We start from the raw sequence: 27,391 nt of genomic DNA on the forward strand, positions 1-27,391 counted from the left end.
CTTAAGTATTAGTTACCCACTCGCTATACATCATTGCCTAATTAGTTCTGTAACCATTTGAATATTAGCTCTCTCTCAAAATCATAAGCCTAGCTTAGATCTATCAGCTCACAAATAATCTATTCTTTTATTCAACATCAATACTTGGCCTTCACTAACACAATGTTACATTGACATAAGCTCTCTTCTGCTTAAAGTATACTCTAACTCATCCCGACTAGTAACTAATTCTCTACCTCTCATCATGAACTCTATACAACATTATTATTCCTTAGCTTACACATAAAGAAAAGGTTCTCATTAATGACTTACTGAGCACATGACTGCAACAAGATCAATTACTTCAACACTATCTCTCTTCCTTAGATTTCTATATCTCTAAATACATTCTTCTAACTCTTGGCACTTTTATTACTAGTGGCTCACAACTTCATAACTCATACTATCTTTCGGGTGAAAATTACTACCTTAGCATGATAGAACACACTCCTCTCATAAGGGTCTTATCTAACTACAGTTTAGAGAAGAGAGTCCGGGAGTACATCTCGCTTTAAGCTTGAACGCATGATTTATATGAATAGGAGTGTATTCTTTAGAAACTCAACACTTAAACTCGCTCACGCGCTTCTCTCAATCCCCTCTGCGGTCTCATGACATTCTCAAGATTCTTGCCGAGAGTAACTCATTGATAAGGATATGGCTTTGCTCTTCAGCCACCTTGAGTATGAGGAGTAGTCGAATGGATATGAGAAAAACACGAGTTAGAATAAATTTCTTATGACATAGTTTTACTGCACGATTTAGAGTATGAAAGTATGGAAACTTTTCTTAAATGTCTGTAGTCCCTCATTTATATAAGTGGGCCCTTCACAAATTCTACTGACATAGCTTCATAAACACTCTAGTACACTTACACTCTATGCTCTGATACCAAGTTTGTCACGACCCCAGTCTACACCCGGGACGTGGTCGGCACTCGAGAACCATTATTGGTCCCCAAGCGAACACTCATCCTGGCTGACTACAAGAAAAAGACTGACTCAAGCATACATAAGCTTAAAATTGAATTAAATTCATTGAACTCAAATGCTCAACTTTTTAAAAAGTCATGAACAATACTCTATAGATATACTCATAGTTTGTAAACAACTCAAAAGAAAGTAAATACTGAAAAACTCCTCAACTCTGTCTATATATGAAGTCTCTACTATTACAGAAAGATATGGGAACAAGACTTACGACATCTCAAAGCTACTAACTGTAGGGTAAAGGTGAAGTTCTCCGAAATATAAGAAGGCTCACCAAAGCTGACTGGAATGTCACATGACCTCAACGAAATGCCTATTGATGATCCTGAATATCTATATCTGCATCATGAAATAATGCACTCCAAATGGCGTCAGTACATTGAATGTACGAGCATGTATGGGTAACTTTGAAACATAAATATAAGCTTGAACTAATAAAAGGGAAGACATACTTACCTCGTCTCAACTCAATATGACTCAAGATGACTCAAGAATACTCCACTCAACTCAACTCAATATGAAATCAATGATAATAAGATGCAATATATACAACTTTGTAAACAATAGACAAGAACTCAAAATGTATAAAAAATACAATAATAAACGCTTTATTCTTATTTGGGAGATTGTCTAACCGTCAACCATACTATGAGCTACGTGATGATACAATGTCTCGCCCTCACTGCCAGAACTGTCCTATACTCTGCCAGGGTATAGAACATCCTTAACTAAGTGGATCCACTAAGCTCTGCCCGAAGGCATTTTGGATTCATCTAAAAAGTATGATCCTGTACCCATGTTGGCATACATGGTTTATGAGGAATGTGAGTTGTCTGAACTCATCCCCATATCGGTGCTAAATTCTACTCCCAATAATATATACCTCATGCTCATATGTTTAAAAACATAGCTCTTCCTCTGGTTTGAGATAATTGCTCAAACTACCCTCTTAAACGAGGTAACTGCTTTTGAAATATCGTTGAACTCATAACTCATTTAGAAGTCAAAGTTTCTCTTTTCTAAAAAATAATATTCTCTTTCTTCATGAAAAAATGAAACAATTAGGAAATACATAGTTCCCTTATACTCTTTCTCAAACTCCTCTTTACTTCCTCAAAACTCGGCGGCGTTGAAAAGAGGACTCAAAGATCTTCGATTTAAAAGTTCATGGGCCACCTAAAGCTTTATGTGCTAAAATATATGGTCATTTGAAGTTGACCCAAAACTTATGAAAACTAATAGGTGACTTGAACGAATTTCTGTTTAGTTCTTTTTGAAACTTTAGGTGTTATATCTAGTGACCTTAAAACCTAAGAAAATTTAAAATCACTCGGTAAAATCTTGTTCACAAATGAAGAATGGTTCGAGTCTTAACTTAAAATTTTTTGGGGTGTTACAAATACGAGAACCAACAACAAGAATATTATCTATTATGTACCTTATAAAATAAAAATTAATGTATAGAAAAATAGTTATAAAAAATAAAATGTAGTTATTGTATTCACATGTTCATATGACATCTAAAAAAATAATTTAAATACTTTAACTTTTAAATATTTATGTCATTAAACGTGGAATACAAGTGCAACGTACGTGTTCGAGAACTAGTATATATAAACTAGATCCTCTTGATGAAGTCATAGCTGCTTAATTAGTTTGAATGAAGAAGCTAAGCAAGATTAGTGTTGCTAAACGAGTGATGGGATGGGAAAAATCAGTAATATTGTATGTGTCTTATTTATAGCCCTCACTATCCATAAAATTGTTGTGCCATTAATTTTATTTGATATATACATTTATTAAAATTTATAGTTTGTTAAGCGTGATTTCGAAAGCAATTAATTACAGATTATTACATTATTGAATTGAGTCACATCCAAACTGTAAGAATATTTGACTATAAAAATTATTATAATATTTTCTTATAATCATATACAGGGTCCACATCAATGATAATATATGGTTTGGTTCACTTATGGTCAAGGAAAACAAATAAAAAACATTGGGTTGGGAATTATTGTTCCATTTTTTCTTTTAACTCAATAACAATTTGTATATCACAATTCAAGAATATTACTATTAATTAGGGTTTTACTCTATGAATAATTTGTATCAACTTTGATCAATATTTGAGCTTATTTTATTTCTCTAGTAATTGATTAAAAATTGGAAGCTCAAGAAAATAATTTAAAATACCTTTATGCTGCCCTTTAAAAGTGGAACTTTTTCTTTAATACTAATGTAGGAAATTGTAAAAGTAATTTTCCATAAATAAATAGTTTAAATAAAAATAGATAAAATAAAAGTGTTTTAAACATAGGAAATGTCTATGTTTTAGAGAAAATATAGGAACCCTAACTTTGGGACCAAGTCAATTTTCCCTATAAATAGAGGGTTCTCTTCATTGTAAAAGTATCCCTTCAAGAAAAATAATAAGTCTTCTCGCTTCTCCCAACTTTTATTCCTATTGTTTTATATAGTTTCATAATACGTTATCAGCATGAGTCTCTAACCTTTAAGACCCTATACCTTAAACGTATAAGGTATACATGATCTCTCAAACAGAGAGCACAACCCATATGAATTATAAGATCAGTGAATTATGGGTGTTATAATTTGAATCAATTATGTGGATGGACTTCTAGCATCTTAAATAAGTTCTTGTTACGTATTATCCCTACCGTGTTTTTCTTAAAATAATTTTCTGCCATCAGTTACTTAGTATGCAAGCATGTATATACTAATCATTATTTAGCACATTTATCTACTCACAAAAGAATGAAAAAACTTAAAGAAAACACTAGATTCATAAGATAACTGAATTATGGGGGCTATAATTTGAATCAAGTATGTCGATATTTAAAGTGAGTGCCATTAATTTCAAATTGAATTCTTTTTTAAAGTATATTGTTAAACTAAAAATTTGGGATCTTGTAGAAATTTTGTTTTTAGTACATGTTTTTTACCGTGGATCCGTGATAATCTTTCATCGCAACTTCTTTCTGTGTGGTGATAAAGGCTCTAGAGTGAATCTCAATGGAGGGTTACACGATGGATTCAAGTCTTGTCGCACGTGTCGCACGAAGAGGGTAAGACGATGGATTTATGTCCAATCTAACCAAGAGGATAAGTCATCGAATTAAAAGCGTTGGTGCACTATAATGATAAGATATTATATTCAAGTCCATCAATTTATGGCCTAAGACACTTTTATATGGGTAAGACATTGGATTTAAGTACCAATGCATTATATGAATGATATATTGACTATTAAAGCAAACAATGTGCTTTTGACGAAAATTAGTCATGAAACCTATTCCATTGAAATTACACCACATAAAGTGAATGTGGTGGCAGTGCATAATATGTCTGAAAGAAGACAAGTTATTGAATAATGCACATAAATGTGGAATGAGCTACTAAGTTATCATAATTTGTTATATATTCTTAGATGATTGTGTTTCATTCATGGAGAATGAGAACTTTTGATAAATGCTAAAAATACAGATCCATTTTATGAAGTAACTGAGGTGTATGTCCACCATGCTATGCATGGAAAAGGTCACGACCTTGTCATGGATGTGGTATCACCAAGAATGTCTGTGTGTAGACATGTGTTCTAGAAAAGTTCTCTACTATATCTTCTCGCTAGTATTGAACAAGAATTAGTGCAATTGAGACACATTCTATATTGAATCAAAAGTTTACTAATTCCAATACTTAGATTGTTGGGACATCTTGAGCCAATAATAATGAGATGAATTATTCAAAAATTCAAATGGACATCCATTAAAAAATCTAAAGATTCTTTTAAATGGTGAATTTTCGTGTATAACTTGTTATGAAGGCAAGTTAATTGTGAGACCATCATCAATGAAAGTTGGGATTGTGTCCCCTGCGTTCTTGGAATGTATACTTGGAGATATTTGTGGACATAGTCACCCACCTACTGAGCTATTTAGATATTTCAAGGTCCTGATAGATGTCTTCTATAGATTGTCTCATGTGTGCCTATTGTTATCTCGTAATTTGGTGTTTGCAAAATTGTTGGCACAAATCATATGATTATGGACATAGATTTCTGCTAATCATATTGAGCTCATTCACCTTCATAAATAATAATTGCCTATCAATTGTGATTGAATAAACCCAATACTGAAGTTAATGTGATAGTGGGAAATAAATCTTATCAATACAGATGTGCATTTTATCATGACAGGATTGTGACTCACCTCGCGAAGAGGTAGAGTAATTGAGATGATATAAATCTGAAATCTACTTCTAAAGTAGTAGAACTTTAAAATTTACTTCCAGAGTAATAAATCTAAAATTTTCTCATATAATAGTAAATACGAAATTTAATAAAGAAAAAGACATACATCATGGTAAACTTGGAGTTTACTAGTACAAATAATTCTATTAGTTGACATGAAAGAATTTGGTCATCCAAAAGATGTGAATATTAAATATTCAACATATATTGAAGAACTGAAATTTTTTCAAGAATTTTGTTTGTTGCTTGTTCTCATGATATAAGTTGATTGGATCAAATAATGTTGAGACTAAATCCTTAAATTTTGAAAGTATAAAAGGTGAATATGGGCCCATTCACCTGCCATGTGATTTGTTGAATTAGATACATATATAAGATAATCATATGTGTATTTATTGTCAACCTTCAATTTGACATTCACAAAATTATTTGTGCGTGAAAATTTAAGAGCACAACATTTAGAACATGTTATCAAGATAACTCATCGTGATAATATTGATAAATTTTCAAGCTGATGTGACATTAAATGTCTCAAATAAATAGTCAATCATTGCATATGAGAGTAAAGTTTCATAGTCTGAAATATAATGTATTACATACTAATGTAATTATATGCATAATACCAATATTGTATGATCAATATTTCTCTCAATTGGTTTATGGTCAGGGTCCAAATATTTTTCATCTCATAATTTATATGTGTAGTATATGATTAATGAATATACCATGATGCACAAAGATGGATTCTCTAAAATAAATTGAGATATATGTTAGTTTGTATAATATAAGGGGGAGATAAAAAGCAATGCACGAGTTGTAAATGCTCCTATTGAATGGCCCTTAAGGATAAAGTTTATGAAATGCATGAAGTATGATAGAATAATAAATTCTAAATAAAATAATCCTTGAAAAGAGGGAGGATCTGTCACAACCCAAAGTATACTCTAGGTGTAACATGGCGTATAAGACTCTGAGAGGCCGTATATTAGCCATTTAGCACACATCATACAAGATAATAGAAATAAATATTTCATATAAAACACTCTTATATCATAAAAGAGTTTAACAAAAGGGGATGTCTTACATAACTCTCAATAAGCCATCTACTATATCATTAGAAGTGATTGAGACGTAATACATACATCACATACAAAGTCTCCAATTAAGCAACAAATCCAAACCTAGTTCATTTAGAATAACTCCTAAATCTTGATTAATTGTAGGTGAGAAAACCATTCAACCTTATGAATCCTTTTATGAATAAACACTTTCCCAATCATGTGTTTAGTAGTATGTGAGAAATAGTTTTACAACAAACACAACAACATCGATGCTTTACTCTGAAAGCAACCTTAAATCATTTATATCAATTTACTAAAATAACATGTATATCTTCATTAATTTTTCTTTCATAAGTCATAAGCTTCATCATATTATCCTAGTCTAAAAGTCATAGATGATGGATGGGTTCATGTGAATTCAACTTAAAAACATATGATTACTTTAATTCATGCATAAATAGATATAAATCAATCAATTGCATCATAATTGAAAAGAACCCATGAAGATTGAATAAAACTCTAACTTTGATTGATAATCTAACTTGTAAAATTGGAGAGTTTTGGAACCCTATGGAGGAAACGACTCTATAGGTACTAACATACTTTAGCAATCAATGCTCACAATCAATGGTGAATTGGAGTTCTTCAAGTCAAACCCTAGATTTCTCATTCCTTAGCTCTTGAAAGGAAATTTGGGGGGGGGGGGATTTAGGAATTTATGAGAAAAAGGTTTAGAATGGATAGTTTTTAGGCTCAAAGGACTTATATAAGGCTTACGATTAGGATCAAAATGACCTAGTTTATGCATTAATCAATTAGGGAAAAGACTTAAAATTCCCTTTAAAAAAACTGCCAACCCTCTCTACAGTTTGAACCTACGACCCGTAGATCTTTCTACGGACCAAGCTGGTCAACCATAGAAATGCTCATCAACCCTAAATGTTAACCAACTTTTGATGGACATAGTCTACGGCTCGTAGACCCATCTACGGACCGTAGACACCCATTGTATGAACCCACCTTAGGCCTTAAAATTTCCCTAACTCTGGGAGCTACCTACGACATCTATTTACAACTCATAGATCTATTGGCGGACTATACTAGTTAATCTTAGAAAGGGTACTGGGACTTGATTTTAAAAAAAACTCTACCATGGTTCTAGGGTTCACTTCCTATGGCCCGTAGTGTAACGACCCAAAAAAAAGGAACTAGTGAAACTAGAGCCTCACATGTGAGTTTGGAGTTGAGAACTTGATGAAATGATGAGAAATGACAGTGACGTCCGGAAACTAGTCGTTTGAACTAGTAAGTTGTAAGGGTCTTGTCGTTGAAGTTCGGAGTGTTGTTTAAGGGCTTAAGGGGTTGATTAGCTAGTTGATTAATCACCTTTATAAGCTAGCAAGACCTTAAGCTAGGTCATGAAATCATTTAGAACCGAGACCCTCAAAACAGTCCCTTAAAAACAGTTTTTAGTTTTAAGTTAGGAGTGAGGGTCAACTTTAAATGGTCATATCTTTTAGCTCAAAATGAATTAGGTGTACCATTACCTATCCAATTAAAGGTATCCGAGTCCTCTTTCCAACGCCACCGAGTTTTCCCTTTTCCGATCTCGGAGTAAAAAGTTATGCCCAAAATAGTGAAGCACTGTCAGCAAGGACGAGGTTAGACGGGTTTAGTGGAAACTTTTAAGTGGGTCCTTATTTATTTTCCTAAGTTGAGCCCCTTTTATTATATGCCTTTCCTAGCAATTATAAAACCCTTCTAGACCAAATTCTTCCATTTTAAGTCACTCCAATTAGAATTAAAAAGAACTCACCTCCTCTCAAATACTTTTCTCTCTACAATCCTCCATTTTAAGAAGGTCAAGAACTTGGAGCTAGGGCTTGGATTGAAGGTGGTTTCTTCATCAATTTTCTTGGGGAATCTTAACAAAGGTATGGTGACCCTTGATCCTTGATTATCTTTCCTTCAAGGAGTCCATTCAAAAGGGTTTCAAAAGTCTTCAAAGAACAAAACTTCTATTTTCTATTCTAGGTATGGGTTCATGGGTAAAATGTTTTCAAAGTCATTATATTGGTGAATTGAAGTTCTATTTATGATTTTAAGATGATTTTTATATGAAACTTCTTCAAGAACCCATGTTTTCATTAAAAGCTTAGAATTTGCTAATGAAGTGGGTTTAATGCCTATGATTTAATGTTGATGAAATTGTGTTTAGATTGGATTGTATTGTTGATTTATATGGTTTTCTAGACCTATTTATGATGAATTGTTGGTATATGGATAATTGAGGATTGTGGCCTTATGGGCAAGTTATGGAAGAATTCTCTTGTGGTAAGAAAAATGGTTGGGACTTGAGTGTTGTTGATTATGGCTTTGGAGGATGGTAAGTTGGCTTAATCTCATATTATGGATAAAAAAAATTGTTCTTGCTTGGTTTGATCCACTTATGGTGGAGGTGTTTAATTATGGAATGTATTGTGACCATGGCCTTGAAGGCATAGTATGAGAAATATAAGTGTTACATGACATTTTTATGAATGGACATTTAATGGAGCTAATGTGATCATGTTATGAACGTAAATGTGTTATTATTGAAAGGATTTTTCTCAATTTGACACTCATGAATGTTGATGATAGAATATGAAGGATTCTCCAATTTATTGCATATCTCGAATTGGTAGAGCTTGTGCATCATTTCTTGTTTAAATGATTATATTATTGGTTGTTGAATCCTCGGATCGGTAGGCTAGTAGCGCCCTTCCACTCATGATAATAATGAACCTTGGAATCGGTAGGCTTATTGCACCCTTCCATTAATGATAGTAATGAACCTTGGAGTCGGTAGGCCTATGGCACCTTTCCATGAAGGTTAATGATGAGACTTGAATCGGTAGGCCCATGGCACCCTTTCAAGAGGAGTTAATGAGCTTTCCTAAATGAACCTTGAAACAGTAGGCTTAAAGCACTCTTTCACGTGTTAATGAATGTAATTTGGAGTTGGTAGGCCAATGGCACCTCTCATATGTTATAATGTCAAGGTAACGAACTATTCTATGGGAATGTAGGCTAAACACCGAGTGGATTTGGTTAGATGGAAAATCCCCCAATGGTTAGGCATGAGTTTCAATGATCGTCTACCTTATCCCATAAACTATGTGCCCGCATAGGTAGCTAGTGGATCCATTAAGCTATATATACCGGTCTTCCTTAGGCAAGTAGACCACCTCTTTACGGTGTGGGGACTTATGACACCGGATTCCATGACAAGCTCTCATGGTCTATGTCGGTTAAATGTTTACTTCCCATCATGTGAGATTTCATTATGGTTTCTTGATAGGCTCTACAAAGTGTAGGTAGTAGTATGGGATGCTACCTATACATTGCACGAGTAGGCTTGGAGAGGGTCATAGTGAGTTTCTCTAAATCCTAATGTATGTGACACAATTGTGGCCTAAATAAGGTTATTAAAGAATGTTGGCTCTCAAATGCTTAATATGAGATGCATGCTATACTTGGGTTATATTATGAGTTATTTTCCCTTGTCATGTCTTAATTAATGATATACCTCTTATGTATGAATATTGTGCAAAGGTGAAAGAAAGGAATGATAAGTTACTTTAAGTGACCTAAATGTGATGCCTTAGTATGGATGGTGGTATGGGACACCATCCATACATTGCACGAGGTATAACATAAAGGTTGCTTGAGGTGAAGGTCCAAGGTAAAGGTTTTCATGTTGATATTGTTTAAAGGTGATATTATGACTTACTTGATGTTTATGCTTGTCTTGTATGTCTTTTATGCAACTGTTCATGATACTTCAAAAAGTGGCATAATGCATGGTTTCTAGCCAAAATGTTCTTTTTAAAGCATGTTTTGCAAGGTCATCATACTTAGTACTTAATTGTGCTAATTCCATATTTCTCTATTTTCTACTAGTGTAGGTTCCGGAAAGTGAGCGGGTTCTATAGTAAGCTTGGAACTTGAAGTTCTTACTAGATCTTGTGGTATGTCCTCATATGTCGAGGACAAGACTTTTCTATTCTAATTTTATGATAAGGTTCTTGTAATAGACTTAATAGACTTCTTTTGATTGTAAAGGGCCGTGTCCCTACTTATGTTTTATGATTGTGTCTAAGATGGCCATGTGAGACTTAGACTTCCGCTGTGTGTTTTTAAAGTTGTTTTAATGAAGCTTGAATGTTTGGATGTAAATAAGTTTTTAATTCCGCACTATTATCATTATTGAATGCAATGAATGACTATGTGGCTTGTATAAGACCCCTTCGGGGTCGAATACGCCTTGTTACCACTTGGGGGTGCTCCCGGGTCGTGACACGTAGCTTGACCCGTAAAATAGTTCTCTGATAGATTTCTGCACTACCTTTTTTTTTTCCTTTCAACTTTCCAACTTCCGAGGTGTTATAGGATCAAAAATCAAAATGATCATGATAAGGAGGTAATGTGCTCTGGAAGAGCTTATGGCGTAACACTTCATGAAACCTCATGATAGGGATACATACTTGAAAATAATGAAGTGATAAGATCTCAATAAGTTATTTCCTATTGTGAACTGATACAAAATGATGACTTATTGAAGATATGTTTGATACAATATAGTGCAATATTTTAAAATATTATGAAGATGTCAATTCTACAGTCCATTAAAGCATGCGAACATAGAAATAAATATCAAGTGAAAAGTGGAATGATGCATCTTGGTAATGATAAAGTGGAATGATGCATCTTGGTAATGATAAAGCTTATTTGACTTGCAGTCTAGACACTAGAAGATGTCATACATTTAATATTGGGTGCTTGTCCTTGAAAAAATTGATATGAAAATATCTTAAAGATTCAAAATGCATGAAGCATAAGCAAGTTACAAAAAAACTTGTTTATAGTCCTCATATGGATTAAATCAATCAGGAAGCTTTTGTATTGTTATGCAAGTTAATAACTTGAATTGAAATTTTGAAGAGTTTTCAAAATATAATAAATTGTTTACTTAAAGAAATTGAAGTGAGGAACTTGAATAATTCTTTGATCCTGAAGGATGATTCATAAAAGGAGATAGTTTGAATCACATTTCACCAAAGCTTTTCTACACACATGAGATCCAAAAGAATGGTGATATCCATGTGCAATAGATTCGTTCCAATGATAATATGGCTAATTTTTCCACCAAGTCTCTACCAACTACTACTTTCTAGAAGATAGTGCACAAGCTTGTAACGCAAAGATTTAAGTCTTTGGATTGATGTTCTCATTACGGACAATTAGTACATGTTGTACTCTTTTTCCCTTACGAGGTTTTTCCCAGTGTTTTTACTTATATGTTTTTTAATGAGGTAACTTAGATGCGTATTATGTGTATGATTTTTCCTTCACTACAATTTTCTTTTTTAAAAGTTTTTTAGTAAGGTTTTAACGAGGCACGTCATCTACTAATCAGACATTCAAGGGGGAATGTTATATATATAGTGAATGTCTATCTTTTTGAAAAAAAATTAGGAACCTTAACTTTGGACCAAGTCAATTTTCCCCTATAAATATGTAACACCCCGAAATTTTTTAAGTTAAGACCCGAACCATTCTTCATTTGTGAATAAGATCGCACCGGTGATTCTTAAATTGCCCATATGTATAAAGGTCAATTATTTAGTATGGGAATGGTTTTGGATATCAATTAAGGTCACTAGAATCTCTTAGCACAAAGTTAAGTTGAAAGTTTCCTTACCAAAAAAGTTTGGATGTAAGAATCTACTTGGGTTAACTTCAAACGACCATATCTCTTAGAATATAAAGATTTACGTGGCACATAACCTATCAAATTAATGGTAATTGAATCTTCTTTCCAACACCACCAATTTTGCGTCAATCCGATTTTTGAGTAAAGACTTATGACCATTTTAGTAACCTGATACAGTGAAGTGATGAATTAGCCGACGGGAAATCATTAAAAAGGGTCGTTTTTGTCTTTTTATCTCTAAGAAAACCCTAAACGATTTTCTTGACTTATTAAAGGCCCAAAACAATCAGATTTTCATTTCTTAATCTCTTATTCTCTTCTCTCTCTCAAACCCTAAGGAAAAATCAAGGTAGAAGACTTACATTCAAGATTCTTCCAATCTTTTTCAAGATTCTTCTTCAAGGTAAGTCCTTCTCAAAGACTTTCATTCTTTCCAACTCAAATTCCTCCATACAATTATGAATCACTAATGATATTATAATAATTGCTCATAGAGATTTCATGAAACTAATTCAAGAATCCCAAGTAAGGTGTTCTTGATTGTTTTCCTTCAAGCTAGGGTTTCAAGGCTTCAAATCAAGTTCTTCTTTAAGATTCTTCAAGAACCTTGTTCTTTCAGGTATGTAGGGTATCATAGTGTTGGAATAGTTCATCCTCACACCCTACATCTACTTTCAAATCAGTAAAAGAGTAATCTAGGTTCTATCCCTAGATTTGAGTATTCTTGAGATGAGCTGATTTTGAATACTTGAGTTCCTATTTCTTTTTGAAATTCTATTCCTAATTATTGAATTGATATATGTTATGGATTAAGATTCTTGAGTTGATTCGTTCATGTCTATATTTCAATGTGAACCCTATGAATTGAGTATTCTTGAGATGAGTAGTGTCCATGAGTTCTTGCATTCTTGAGTTCCGAGTATTGAGTTTCCATATTGCTAGTAAGACCCTTGAATTGAGTCGTTCATGTTCACAATTTCGTATGAACCCTATGAATTGAGTTATAATTTTTTAGAATCTTTTTAGAGCCAACGTTTGAGTTTTAAACTGAGTTTTGAGAAAGTAAATATGAGTTTTGAGAAAGAGTTTTTAAAACATGATTAGTATGACAATCGAGTATGCCATTGTTTAAGCCGTATGGTGTCAAGATATACCAACAATGTTTATGTAGTATGAATAATTGATCATATCACAATATGATTTTGATATATTTTGAGAAAGAGTTTTCAAGTATGCATTGAGTAAGAGTATAAGGGAACTAAGTATTCCAAAAGCTATCAATGTTTACATTGATAAATGAAAAACTTTGATTTCTAAATGAGTTATGAGTTCAAAGATATTTCAAGAGCAGTTACCACTTTTAAGAGGATAGTTTGAGCAAGTATCTCAAACCAGAGGAAGAGTATGTTTTTGAACATTGAGCATAAAGTTATATTACTTATTTTAGAAGTATCAAGCACCAAATTGGGTTATAGTCTTTTATGATTTGGAAGTCCCATAGAACTACGTAGCCATATGATATCATTGACTCTTCATGTGACTCCTCAATGCATCTGAGAAGGCCAATTAGATGAATCCATAGTCACGATATCATCCTATACCTCGATAAAGTATAGGATGGCCCTAACAACATGAGGTGAACCGTTGTATCATTGCTAGGCTCATGGTAATGGTTGTCGGTTAGAGAAACTCCTCACAAGTAAAGTATATTATTTTCACCTTGCTTTCATTGTATATTTTATTGTAAAGCTTAAATGGTTTTCACTTCATGTTCATGTATTGATTCAGTTATTTGTTGTTCAACTATATTACATATTCGTACATTCAATGTACTAATGTCATTCGACCTACATCTTTTAATGATGCAGATACAAGTTCTTAGGATCTTCAACAAGAGTGTTGAGATCACTTCATCTGCTCATCATCTTTCGAGTGAGGTCTTCTTTCTTCCAGAGGACTCCAATTTTATGAGTTGTTAGTATTAGTAGCAGTTTGAGTAGTCGTGGGTCTTGTATCGACACTAGTCTGTACATAATAGATGCTTCATAGATATACAATTTTGGAGAGTCTTTAAGCTTCAGATGTTTTATTTAAAACTTATGTTTCATACTAAGTATATTAGCAAAGTTTTGAGATTCAATAAACTATTAATTTAGCATTTCTTTTAGTTTGATGGTTGTGTATGCATGAGTTAGTCTTCCGCTTGTTGCAGCCAGGATAAGGGTTCACTTGGGACAAAGAAAAGGCCCTCAAGTGCCGACCACGTCAAAGGAGTAGGCGCGGGGCGTGACAAAATAGAGCGTTCTCTTTTCTTTTTAAAAATCATTCCTTCAAGATAAATATTAATGAAATGACCCGATAGGTTATTTTTGTAATTTTTTTAAAAAATTATCATTTTACCTCTCCCGGTATGGGCCTCGTTTCATATTTCATGAGTTTTGAAATTGGTTTTGAGTTTTAAGTCAAAAGTTGTGAATTTTGGGAATTCTGGAATTTGAAAGGCTAAAAATGCTAAAAAGTTGTTTTTAGTGTTCTTTGGAGTTTCGAGTATCAGAATGTATTTTTATCTATTATATTAGGTCCTAAATATGGAAATTTGTCTAAGAGGGTTTTCGATTTGCGACTTGAAGTCTTTTCATGGATTTGAGATCCAAAGTTGGAAATTTGTGAACCTTTAGCCTTTCTATAGACTTTGGTCAACATTCGGGGTTCAAATGCTTGAATTAGAATTTTGAGAGTTCCATTGGATTAGGGGATTATGTTAGTCCTAGGTGAGGTCTTGGTTGAATTTTTAGGAGTCCCGAGTTTGATTTGGCCTTATTAGGCAGTATGTTCCTTTCTTGTGGCTTTTGCGAGATTCAGGTCAAGGATGCATCAAATTTGTGTTTTGATTATTTCATTGTGTCTGAAACATTAAGTATAGTCAAATTGTATGTATGGTTTGTTTGTACGAGATTCTGAACAAATTTCGAGGGTCATTTTGGAAATATTTTATGCCTTGTGTGGTTTTGGTGTTTAGCTCTTGTGTAGTGTATATTGTTCATTGTGATCGCGGGCCAACCCATGCAATTGTGATTTTTTGTATGTGTGGTGAATCACGACCGCGTGGTCGGCCCTCGGGATCATGTAGCTTTGTTTAAATTGGTCATCAGGAATGTAAAGCCCCATTTCTTGTGAATTTGCTTTTAATTAAGAAATAACCATTTTACAATTCCCCTTAGAGTCTTCACCCATAGTTGGTGTTTCTGAAATGGTTGGTGTGGTCCCCGATGAAATCGGGTGTGTATTTTGTGATTTGATTTCTCTTGAGTAGAGAATTCATGATAGGGTTGACAACGGTCAGCATTTTGAGTTTCGGCCAGATGAGAATTTTGCCAATTCCATCGCATCTAGAACGTCAAGATGGAGCTAGTAGGGTGGTTGGTAAAGTTTCCGAGGCCTTGGGTTGAGTTTTGGACATTCGGGTGAGAAGTTTAGTTTTAAGCCTTAAAAGTGGTTGGGATGGTAATTCTGTCATTTGACGTCTTTTAGAAAATCTCATGATTCCAACCCAACATGACATATCAATAAGCCCTACGAGGGTACACCATCCACAAATCAAAAATAAAACCATAATATCAAAATAAACCCATTGTCATGCCCCGAGCCTACACCCTGGAAGCGACTGGCACTCGAGAACCATTGTTGATCCTCAAACGAACTCTTGGCCCGACTCAATACTCAGTGGAAGACTTTCTCACAAATAGATGAACTCAAAAGAAAACTTTACTCATTGTCTTAAAAGAAATAACTCATAAATGTATTAAAACATTCATTGGCCAAAAGAAGGCAACTCAAGTCTTAAGCATTTAATAATGGAAATGAAAAGACTCCTCAAAACACTACTTTCTATGAAGCCTCTAACAACTATGATGGAAGTCGGGACAAGACCCACGACATCCTAAAATGATTGAAAGTAAATGTGGAACCCTCTGAAGCAAAGAGGCTCATCAAAGCAACTCTGGAACTGCAAGTGGTATCAACGGAGCGCCTGTTGATGACCCTGGTTACATGTATCTGCATCATGAAAGATGCAGGCCAAATGACGTCAGTACATGGAATGTACAAGAATGCAAGAGGAACTCTAAAGAAAAGACATAAACTTGAACTGATAAAAAGGAAGAACATACTCACCTCATCTCAACTCAACTCAAGGATACTTAAAGATACTCAAATATACTCAAACTTAAAAATACTCAACTCAGTTCAATATAAAAGCAACAATAAAGATGAATTATAAAGAAAGCCTTTTAAAATAGTAGATAATACTTAATGTAGTTAAAAATACAATAATACTCTTTTTCTCTTATTTGGGAGATTTTCTAACCGACAACCATCACTATGAGTTATGTGATGATACAACGTCTCCCCCACGCTGCCAAAACTGTCCTATAACTTGCCGGAGTATAGTACATCCTCAACTAAGTGGATCCACTAGCTATGCTTAAAAGCAATAAGGAATAATCTAAAAAGTATTACCCTTTACCAATGTTGGCATACATTGTTTATGAGGACTTTGAATTGTCTGAACTCGTCCCCATAACAGTGATCAATACTACTCCCAATAATATAACTTATGCTCATATGTTTAAAAACATTTCCTCATCCTCAACTTTGAGATTATTATTCAGAAGATTCTCTTCAAAGAGATAATGCTCAAAACTCCTCATGAACTCATATGGAAATCAAGGTTTCCCCTCATTTTAAATGTAAAAGTATTTACTCTTGGGAATAATTAGTTCACTTTCATTTATTTTGAAAAAATGAAACTCAAATCTCCTCTTCCTCATACTCAATTACTCAAGTATCAAAACAAAATTTAAAAGTATGCAAAAGACTTCTCAAAATGACTCAAGGACTCCCTCGAACTTTACTCTCAACTCAATCTTGAATTTGAAATGTCAATTCAAGAGTTATGATTAAGATATAGGATCTCTCAAATTAGATGAAGTTTAGATAGTTGATAAGAAGAAACGAGCGAAGACACAAACTGTAGGACACTGGCGTGACACGTATGGTGAATTAAGTTTTTGGTCACGAAATAATTTTTGAGACAGAGGACTCCGTATCCTATCCGCAATGCGTATATGGAGTGCTCGTCTGGGTACAAAATCTCTAAGGCGTCTCTGTGACGCGGACCTGGGCGCATAAGTTTGCCCAATCTTTTCTTCCTCTCCCAAACTCGATTCAATTCATACCCGCTCCAAATCTAAGGTCAAAATTCACGAATTCTCATAACCCATTACATTTTCAGCGAAACCCACACAAAGAACTAATCAAATAACTCAACTCATTCGCAACCCTTGCTTCAAGAACTCAAAACAAACTCCATTACCTATTTAAACTCAAGAAATACTCAAGAGCTCCATAATTCAACTTCAAGAACGAATTAATGGGTGCAAGTTTACATGATTGGCATGAGGGAAAACAAACTGAACACTATGAAAGCTTACATACCTCGAAGGAATCGAATCCTTGGCAAAACTCCTCAAAGATCGCAAGAACTCTTGAATGCTTGAAGTTTTTATTCCTTTTCTCCTCTTGAACTTTCCCCTAACCATCCAAACATTTTTAGACTTTAGCGTAAACTGATTTTAATCAGCTTTGACCCCTAATTTGGGTGTAAAAATGAGTGGACTAAGTGGGGTAAGGAAAAGACAAAAATACTCCTCTATAATTCAGATGAATTTCCTTAACTAGATAGGCTAAACTAAAACGCGGATATCTCCCTCATCCGAACTCAAAATTTAGCAAACTCGGTGGCGTTGGAAAGAGGACTCAAGGATATTTTATTTGGTATCTCATGGGCCACCTAACTCATATTGTTCTGAAAGTTATGGTCGTTTGAAGTTGACCATAAACTGACAATTGAGGTCTAACTTGCACAAATCCCAATTTAGTTCTTTCCAATCTAGTTCTTTCTAAACTTAGCTCTCTCTAAGACCGAGGACCGAGGTTATACAATATCTCCCCTTGGGAAAATTCATTCTCAAATGAGATCACTCTAATTAGAACTAAGGGTGGCAACATCTAACACCCAACTCAAACACCCAATATGCAATTTAGCATATCATATCATATCAATTTAAAGAGTGTTTTACAAAAATATTATGTGGGTCTAGAATTTCTCTTGAAGTAAAGAGATGTGAGTATCTCTCCTTCATATCCTCCTCAGCCTACGAAGTAGCTTCCTCAACAAATTGATTCCTCCATAAGACCTTGAGTGATGCTACCTCTTTGGTTTTAACTTGCAAACCTGACGATCAAGTATCTTAATGGGTATCTCCTCATAAGATAGGATTTCCTTAATGTGAAATGTGAAACACTGGATGGACTGCTGCTAACTCTCGTGGTGGCTCCAACTCATATGCTACATTGCTAATTCTCTTGGATATCTTGTAAGGACCAATATATCGGGGACTAAATTTCCCCTTCTTGCCAAACCTTATAACACCCTTCATGGGTGAAACCTTCAAATAAACCCAATCATCCACCTAAAACTCCAAGTCTCTTATCCTAACATATGTATAGGATTTCTGACGACTTTGCGTTGTTTTCAACCTCTCTTGAATGATCTTTACTTTCTCCATAGCTTGATGAGCTAAGTTTGGTCCTATCAACCCAACTTCACCAACCTCAAACCATCCAATAGGAGATCTACATCTTTTCCTATAAAGAGCCTCATAAGGAGTCATCTGAATGATAGAGTGATAGCTATTGTTGTAAGCAAACTCTATGAGAGGTAAGTGATCATCCCAATTGCCTTTGAAATGAATCACACAAGACCTCAACATATCCTCTAAAGTATGAATCATACGCTATGATTGACCATCAGTCTAAGGATGAAAAACGGTACTAAGGTTCACCTTTGAACCCAAACCTTTCTGGAAAGACTTCCAAAATTATGCGGTGAATTGTGCACCTCTATTTGAAATGATAGACACAAGAACTCCATAAAGTCTGAATACCTCTTGAATATATATCTGGCATAATCTTCTATTGAATAAGTAGTCTTTACCGGTAAGAAATGGGTTGATTTAGTCATCCGATCTACAATAACCCAAATCGAATCATAGTGACTGTGAGACAGTGACAAACCAGTAATGAAATCGATATTGATCATCTCCCACTTCCATTCTGGAATTTCTATATTCTGAGCCATACCACCGGGCCTTTGGTGTTCTACCTTGACTTTTTGGCAATTCGGGCACATAGCAACGAACTCTCCAATACTCCTCTTCATACTACTCCACGAATAGACTTATCTCAATTAACGATACATATTTTTGGAACCAGGATGGATTGAGTATCTGTAGCAATGAGCTTCCTCCATGATCCCTTATTGAAGTTCATCCACCCTAGGTACACACAATCTACCTTGATACCTCAATACCCCATCTCTCCCTTGTTCAAAATCCATCGCTTTCTACTTATGAACATTTTCCTTCAATACAAGCAAAACAAGGTCTTGGTCTTATTTCTCCTTCATTCAGATAATAGTGATGATTCAGCCCAATTCATCACCACTACTCCACCTTCATTGGAATCCAATAAATGGACTCCCTAGCGTGTAATTCTGTGCACATCTTTGGATAATTCCTTTTTGCCTTCTTCAATATGGGCAGTACTACCCATTTATAACCCGCTCAAAGCATCAACAACAACATTAGCTTTACCAAAGTGATAGAGAATGGTCATGTCATAATCCTTGAGCAAATCTAACCATCTCCTCTATCTGATATTAAGCTCATTCTGATTGAATACATATTGAAGACTCTTGTGATGGGTTAACACATGTACATCAACACCATAAAGATAGTGACGCCATATTTTCAAAGCAAATACCACAACAACCAACTCTAGAGCATGAGTCGAGTAATTCTTCTCATAAATCTTATGTTTTCTAGAGGCATAGGCAGTAAACTTACCATTCTGCATCAATACACAACCAATTCCAACTCTGAACACATCAAAATAAACAACGAAGGCTTGCATACCTTCTGGTAAGGTCAACACTAGGGCAGTAGTCAGCCTAGTTTTCAACTCATGAAACCTTTTCTCACAAGCTTCATACCATTGAAATTTAGCCATTTTCTGAGTCAACTTAGTCAACGGGGATGAGATAGATGAAAACCCCTTGAAAAACCTCCTATAATAACCAACCAATCCCAAAAAGCTCCTAATATCAATCAGAGATATAGGTCTGGGCTAGTTCTGCACTACCTCAATCTTCTGAGTGTCAACTCAGATCCCATCACCAAAAATAATGGGGCCTAAGATCGCCAAGGGACTGAAGCTAAAACTCACATTTAGAAAATTTAGCATACATCTCTCTTTCTTTGAGAGTTTGGAGAATTATTCTGAGATGACTAGCATGATCCTCCTCATTCTTCGAATAAATTAGAATGTCATCAATGAATACGATGACGAACATGTAAAGATATGGGTTAAATACTTTGTTCATAAGGTCCATGAACGTTGTAGGAACATTAGTCAAGATAAAAGACATAACTATAAACCCATAGTGACCATATCGAGTCCTGAACGCTGTCTTAGGGATGTAACTTTCTCCTAGTCTCAACTGATGATAGCCAGATCTAAGGTCTATCTTAGAAAAACAAGTGGAACCCTGAAGATGATCAAATAGATCATAACTTCTTGGAAGTGGATACTTATTCTTGATAGTAACCTTGTTCAATTGGCGGTAGTCAATAAACATCTTAAGAGAACCATCTTTCTTCCTCACAAACAAGACCGGAGCGCCCCAAGGTGAGACACTAGGTTGAATAATGCCCTTATCAAAGAGATCTTTCAACTACTCTTTTAACTCTTTCAACTCAGCTAGAGCCATTCTATATGGTGGAAAAGAGATAGGTAGAGTATTAGGAATAATATCTATACCAAAGTTTGTTTCTCTCTCAGGACAGACTTTGGGAAGATCATTTGGAAACTCACTCATAACTGGAATTGACTGAATAGGTGGTGTCTCAACACTAGAGCAATTAGCTCAGACTAAATGATACATGCACCCTTTAGAAACGAACTTTCTGGCCTTACGGTATGAAATAAAACGACCCTTAGGCACTGCTGAACTACTCCTCCACTCTATAACTAGCTCATTAGGAAACAATAACTTTACAACTTAAGTTCTACAATCAACTAAGCCATAGAAGGCATGAAACCAGTCCATACCAAGAATAACATCAAAGTCCACCATGTTTAACTCGACTAAGTCAGCCATGGCGTCATTGTGATTGACAGAAATGACACAATCACGATAAACTCTCTCAGCTAGAATAAACTCACTGATGATTCAGAGATTTTGACTTATTTAAGGCTTATTTTCATAGTTTTATTGTCCTCAATGCCTAATTTATGCTCTAAACTGATATTAAAATGTTGATTTGTAGCAATGAAGGCAAAAGAGCAAGGCAAGGACATAACCGGGCAAATAGGCGAGAAAAATCTAAAGAATTTGAAGAAGAGCAAATATGATGATTGCCAAGACCACTCGATGAACCTCCGAGTGGTCATTCAGCTCGCCAAATGTTCCAGAAGGCCAGCCTTGGGAAAAAGCCAACTCGGCGATGAAGGGTGCAACTCAGTCAAGCGCCAAACGAATCGGCGAAGGGGATTATGATAGCCTAAAATTACAGAAGAGGAATGATGAAGAGTCAATTCAAGAAGGCGATGGAAGAGGACACTCGACGATTGGTGACTTATTCCTTCAATATATCCTGAAGCTAAAAAACTGGAAGAGTATAAATGCAATTATTAAAAGATTTTTGAAGAGTTGTTTTTAGAGTTCTGGAGTTCCGAAAGTTGAGACACATTCTAACTCTGGGGTTTTGATCCAAACGCTGTTCTTAGTAGTTTTTGAGTAAAATTTTGAATTGGGTTTTGATTTTAAGTTGATTCCAAGTATTGTGAAGACTTGAATTTTGTTACACAACTGATGGAGAATATAATTGGTAATATTTTCTTGCTTTTTATAATGTGTGGCTTAAACCCCCATTCTTGGGGGTGTGATCATGTGATTAAATGTTCTAATTAGCTTATGGGTGTTAGTATTTATTGATTTAAATGTTGATTTAAAGTGGGTTTGATTGATAGCTGTGTTTTAATCCATGAATTGTAATTGCAAATGCAATTCTAACATAGTATTCTAGGCTTGCTTGAGAAAGAGGTTTTAGAATTAAGACTATCAATTGATGATTGTAGTGATTGGGTTATTGTTGATTCAGCTTGAGAAAGTGAATCTGAATTCGATCCTACCAATCTAGCTTGAGAAAGTAGATTAATTGAGGTTTTGGGCCGTTCATAATGTTATGATTGTCGAGGTTCGAGAGAACTTACCTGTATCGTAGTAGTTGATCGAGAGATGGCTATTACATTTAAAGCCCAGTCTACCCACTAAAATTCAATGTCTTTTAGTAAATTATAATCACACATATAGAGAAATTATCATTTAATAGATCACATCCCCGATAATCCTTCTCTAATTGATTACTCCCCTGTTTTTGCAGTTGTTAATTGTCACTCTAAACCCCCTATTTGACACTAGTTTCCAACCCCTTAAATTTTCTTTAATCATTTCGATAATTTTTACTTCTACAAACAACTAGAACACATCTTTTACTTCATAATTGAATTCCATTCTGAATCACTCTATGTGGGATCGACCCCAACTCTTTGTTGGGTTTATACTTGATTGCGACCGTCTACACTTAGAATTGGATGAAGTGTAGATGAGCATTCTAAAAAATGGCGTCGCTGCCAGGGAGTGGTGTTTAGAATTCTTTTAGTGAAGTTTGGTTGTGATTTTAATGTGTTGTAGTTGAATCAATTTACTTTTATTTGTTTATGGTTGCCTTTGAACATGTGACGAAATGAGTGTCAACGAAAGCAACACTAGTCAGCTTGGACACAATGACGACATCGACAACTTGAACGATGTCAATGAAGCTCAGTTGCGTAGTGTGGGTGCTATTTGGTTGCCTCTAGTAGTGGGAAATGTGGTTTTTCATGTGATTAGGACGATGTTGCAGGTGTTGCAAATGAAGGATTTGTTCGGAGATTTAGCTCATGAAGATCCCCATGACCACATTCGGAATTTTGTGGACATCTGTGGTCCATTTTATTTCAAGAACAACTCCTAGGAGTCAGTCCGATTTTGATTGTTTCCTTTTTCTCTGATGGGGGAGGCAACTAAGTGGTTAGCCGACCTACCAAGGGGACTCAATTACCTCTTGGGAAGGGCTTACTAAGGCGTTCTACATAAGATTTTTTCCTACCTCGAGGATGATGGCATTAAGAGATAATATTTAGGGTTTCAAACGATTGGATGGTGAACCAATCCACGAGACTTGGTTATGATTCCACAAGTTTCTACTCTAATGTCCAACTCATGGATTCCCGAACAACATCTTGTTATAACATTTCTATCGGAGTCTAGATTCATTCAACTAGGGTGTGGCTAATCAACTTGTCCAATGAGGAATTATGCACAAACCTTTTGAAATCGTATCCATTCTTCTTGATGGAATGACGAAGATCAACAATGCTTGGTACACTAGGGAAGATCAAGTGTCTCTTTTGACCTTTAAAAAGACAAAGGAACAAATTAAAAAGGACTACGAGCGGGATCAAAACATGGCCAAGATGCTGACCCAAATTGTTTTGTTGTCAAAACATGTCATGGGTAGTGGTTCTAAAGCTGTGAATACGGTTGGAGTTAGTGGGGTGAACCCCGATGATGCACACTTCGAGGCTTTATTTAATGAGAAAGTGCATTTTCTGGCAAATCAAAGAGGAGGGTTCTGTCCGAACTATCCAAGGCAGGGCGGGAACCAACGTTGGAATAGAGAGCGTGATGAAGGTTGGAGAGATCGTGATAGGGAATGGCGTGACTGTGGGACTAATTGGAAGGAGTGGGATGACGATAAGGATCGTTGTGTACCCCCGCATGAGCGCCAAAAGCCAAAGGAGCAAAGGTCTGATCCTTAAAATTTTCGCATGGAGGATATGCTTGCACGTATTCTCAACAAAGTGGAAGGGTTGGACAAAGTGCTAAAAGAAATGAAAGACGACATCTCATCCCTGAATCGGACGGTTACTTCTCACTCGGTGTCCATCAAAAAGTTGGAAATACAAATGGGATAAATCTCATCCCATTTAAAACCGAGGCAAAAAGAGGGTCTACAAAGTGATACCTTTATGAACCCAAAGAATGATTCTTGAATGAGTATCCACGTCATGCCACGACATTAAATAAGGCACTTCTTGGGAGGCAACCCAAGTTTTTGAGATTTTAATAATGTTTTTTGAATAACGAGTGTTGAATGTGAAGGTTGAAAATTCAAAATTTTTGGAAAAGAGCAATTAGATAAGGCCTAGCACCGATTGGTGAGCCCGATCTGGATCGCCATTTGGACCAACAAAATGGCTGGAGGTTTTGTAAATTTCGACGAACAAAAGAGCATTTTGGTGCATCGCTGAATGGTCAGCGAATAAGTGAGCGTTGTCGACTGGCGCGCGAACTGAATGGTCAAAAAGCCAAAATTGTTTTTAAATTAAAAAACTCCCTTCATTTCCTATTTTCCGACTTTTGCACTTTCACAACTCAATTTTAGATTTCTATTTTTATTGTTTTGCGTGGGATTAATTGCTTGGGGAAAGGAGTTTATTCTTTTCGCGTATTGATTTTCTAGCCTAGCATTCAATATTCTACTCTTGAGGTTGGTTTTCCAAACCCCGCCATTAAATTTTCATAGCCTCGAATGCATGATCGTTGTTCTATTATATTTTTTGTGTAATATTGGTTGCTTGTTTGGAATGATTGTTGTTAATTTGTGCCCATGAGTTCTCGATGTGCGTTTGTTGGCCTATATTTGTGAAAACCCACGTGTTTACATGATTAATAGTATGTGTTGTGCTGTTAAATTGTTGTGTCTAGTGTGGGTGAAGCCTGAGTAAACCCAAGTGTACTGATCGACTAATTTTGCAAATTGATAGAGTAGGTGACATCATTCTTAAGGGTAAAGATGTCGATTCGTCAATTTTGGACAAATCGGGGAAAGTCTGAGTACCCTGAAGTCATTAATATTATGGATCTCGACTTAATTTCATAGAATATGTCTTTAATTTTGTTTTCTAGGCTGCAGGTTAGAAATTGAAGGTTGGGGTCAAAATATGGCATAATGGACCGTTCGATGAGATGGATTGAGCTCGCCGAATGGTTTGGTGGTTTGCCCAAACGACCCCTGGATCGCCTTCTTATCCTTCAATATTGCTTACATGATTCTGTAACATTTGTCGATACGCCTGAGCTCGCCGAATGTATGTTAGATCACCCTTCTGCTCCTCGATTTTTGAAAAATATTCTGTAACATTCGGCGATCTACTTTGAGTTCGTCGAATGGTGTCAGCGATTCACATAAAGGCCCTGGATATCGCCAACCTATGCTGATTTCTGAAAGTTTTTAGTCTGGAATATTCGGTGAGCCCGACTTGGCTCACCGAATGACTCGGCGAGCTTTCGTGCATACTTTTCAAAGGTGATGATTTTTCGAACTGCTTCTAACGTATTCGACTTTGTTTTGCAGGTATGGCTAGACCAAAGGTACCAGGGAGAAATCAACCACCCCGTAAGCGTGCAAGGGGTATTGTTATCAATGAGGGTGCTACACCTTCCTGGGCTACATATGGCAAACTTCTCCCAACTGGGGGGAAATGAAAAGGGAAGGGGCCAGATGTGCCAAAACCAGTTAAGGAGAGTTTCGACAGTATGAGTGTCTATACCACCCACCTCACCACTTCAGAGTCCGATGGTGAGGGAAACTCAGGGGCTAGATCACCAAACTCCGTACCGAGGCAGAGGATGATCAGATCCTCCAGAATAGGAGAGCGGAGCTACACTCCATATCTTTACATGATCCAACTCGGATCCCGATGCCTCCTATGCCTCTTCCACCTCCAGCACATGTTGTATAGTAGGTACCATAGGTCCACCTAGTTCAGGCTCTTCCTCCCCGGTCATTGAACAGTCTGAAGGCCACGAGATTGAGGACTATTTTGGAGGAGAAGAGATTGTCTACGGATGGTGTATTTGACAGATAACCTGTAGTGTGGAACATAATCAAGTTCCACAAGTTCAAGATTTTTACAAATCCCCGAGGCTCCTACATTCCTTCTTAGGTTTAGGAGTTTTACACAGAATATGGGCGGCTGGTGCCTAAGGGGAAGAAAAAGGCCAACTTGTTGACAACGGTGGACCATGTGGTATGCGGGGCTGTAACATCTCGCACCTAGAAATGACTATAAAGAGTTTAAAATATGAAAATATTGATTTTTGGAAAGAATAAGGAAATTTGGAAATTTTGTCTAAGTTAAGAAAGTGAGTTTTGGCCATTTTCAAACGGCCATAACTCCTAGATCAGGATGAGTTAGGAGCAGCTCTTGATATGATTGGAAATCCCTTGGATAGATATTTCCAACTCCGCCGAGTTTGCACGATTTCGACATCATATGAGTGAGATATGCCTTTCGGAAGTTGGCTGTTGGATTGAGGAAAGTCCTAATCCGGATTTAGGGAAGGGCAAAGTAGTCTTTTCTCTATTTTATTTTCTAATTCGTTTTTAGGGATTTATTGGGGTAAAAACTTATTTTTGGTCAGATTAGAAAATTAAATTCATGCTTAGGGCTTGGAGAAAAGAGAAAAGAAGAAAGAAAGGGAAAAAAGCCAAGATTTTGCCAAGAACGTCAAGCGTTTGGAGTGGAATTTGTCGGGGGTGATCCCTATTAAGGTATGTGAGATCTTTTAGTGATAGGTTAGTTCACCCATACACCAACTTGTTTCAATTCAGCAAATTTGGAGTTGTTTGAATGTTAAGAAAGTGAAGTTCTTCAAGAACATTGTTGGATTCTTATTGGTTGATTGTTGAATGCCTAGTGTTGATTTGATTCGTGGTTCCAGGTTGTTTTTAGAGTTAAATCTATTGGGTATTGAGGGTACTAATGATCCTAAGTATTTGGGGAAAGAACCATGGAAGTTAGGAGGGTTTAGAGATGAAAAATGGAGAAGAAAAATCGTCAAAAACCTGAGGAAGGGGGTGGGGCGTCGCGCCAGCCAGCGCACCCTAAAAGGGGCTCTGAAGTTCACCCTTTGAGGTGACGCGCCAGCCAGAGTGCCCCAGCAACTCCTCTGAAGTTTGAGGGCTGGCTCCCCACGCCTCTC

The sequence above is a fragment of the Solanum verrucosum genome, unplaced genomic scaffold, assembly GCF_900185275.1.
Source record: "Solanum verrucosum unplaced genomic scaffold, falcon-dt-bn FXZP01000297.1, whole genome shotgun sequence".
In the NCBI taxonomy this organism is placed as follows: Eukaryota; Viridiplantae; Streptophyta; class Magnoliopsida; order Solanales; family Solanaceae; genus Solanum; species Solanum verrucosum.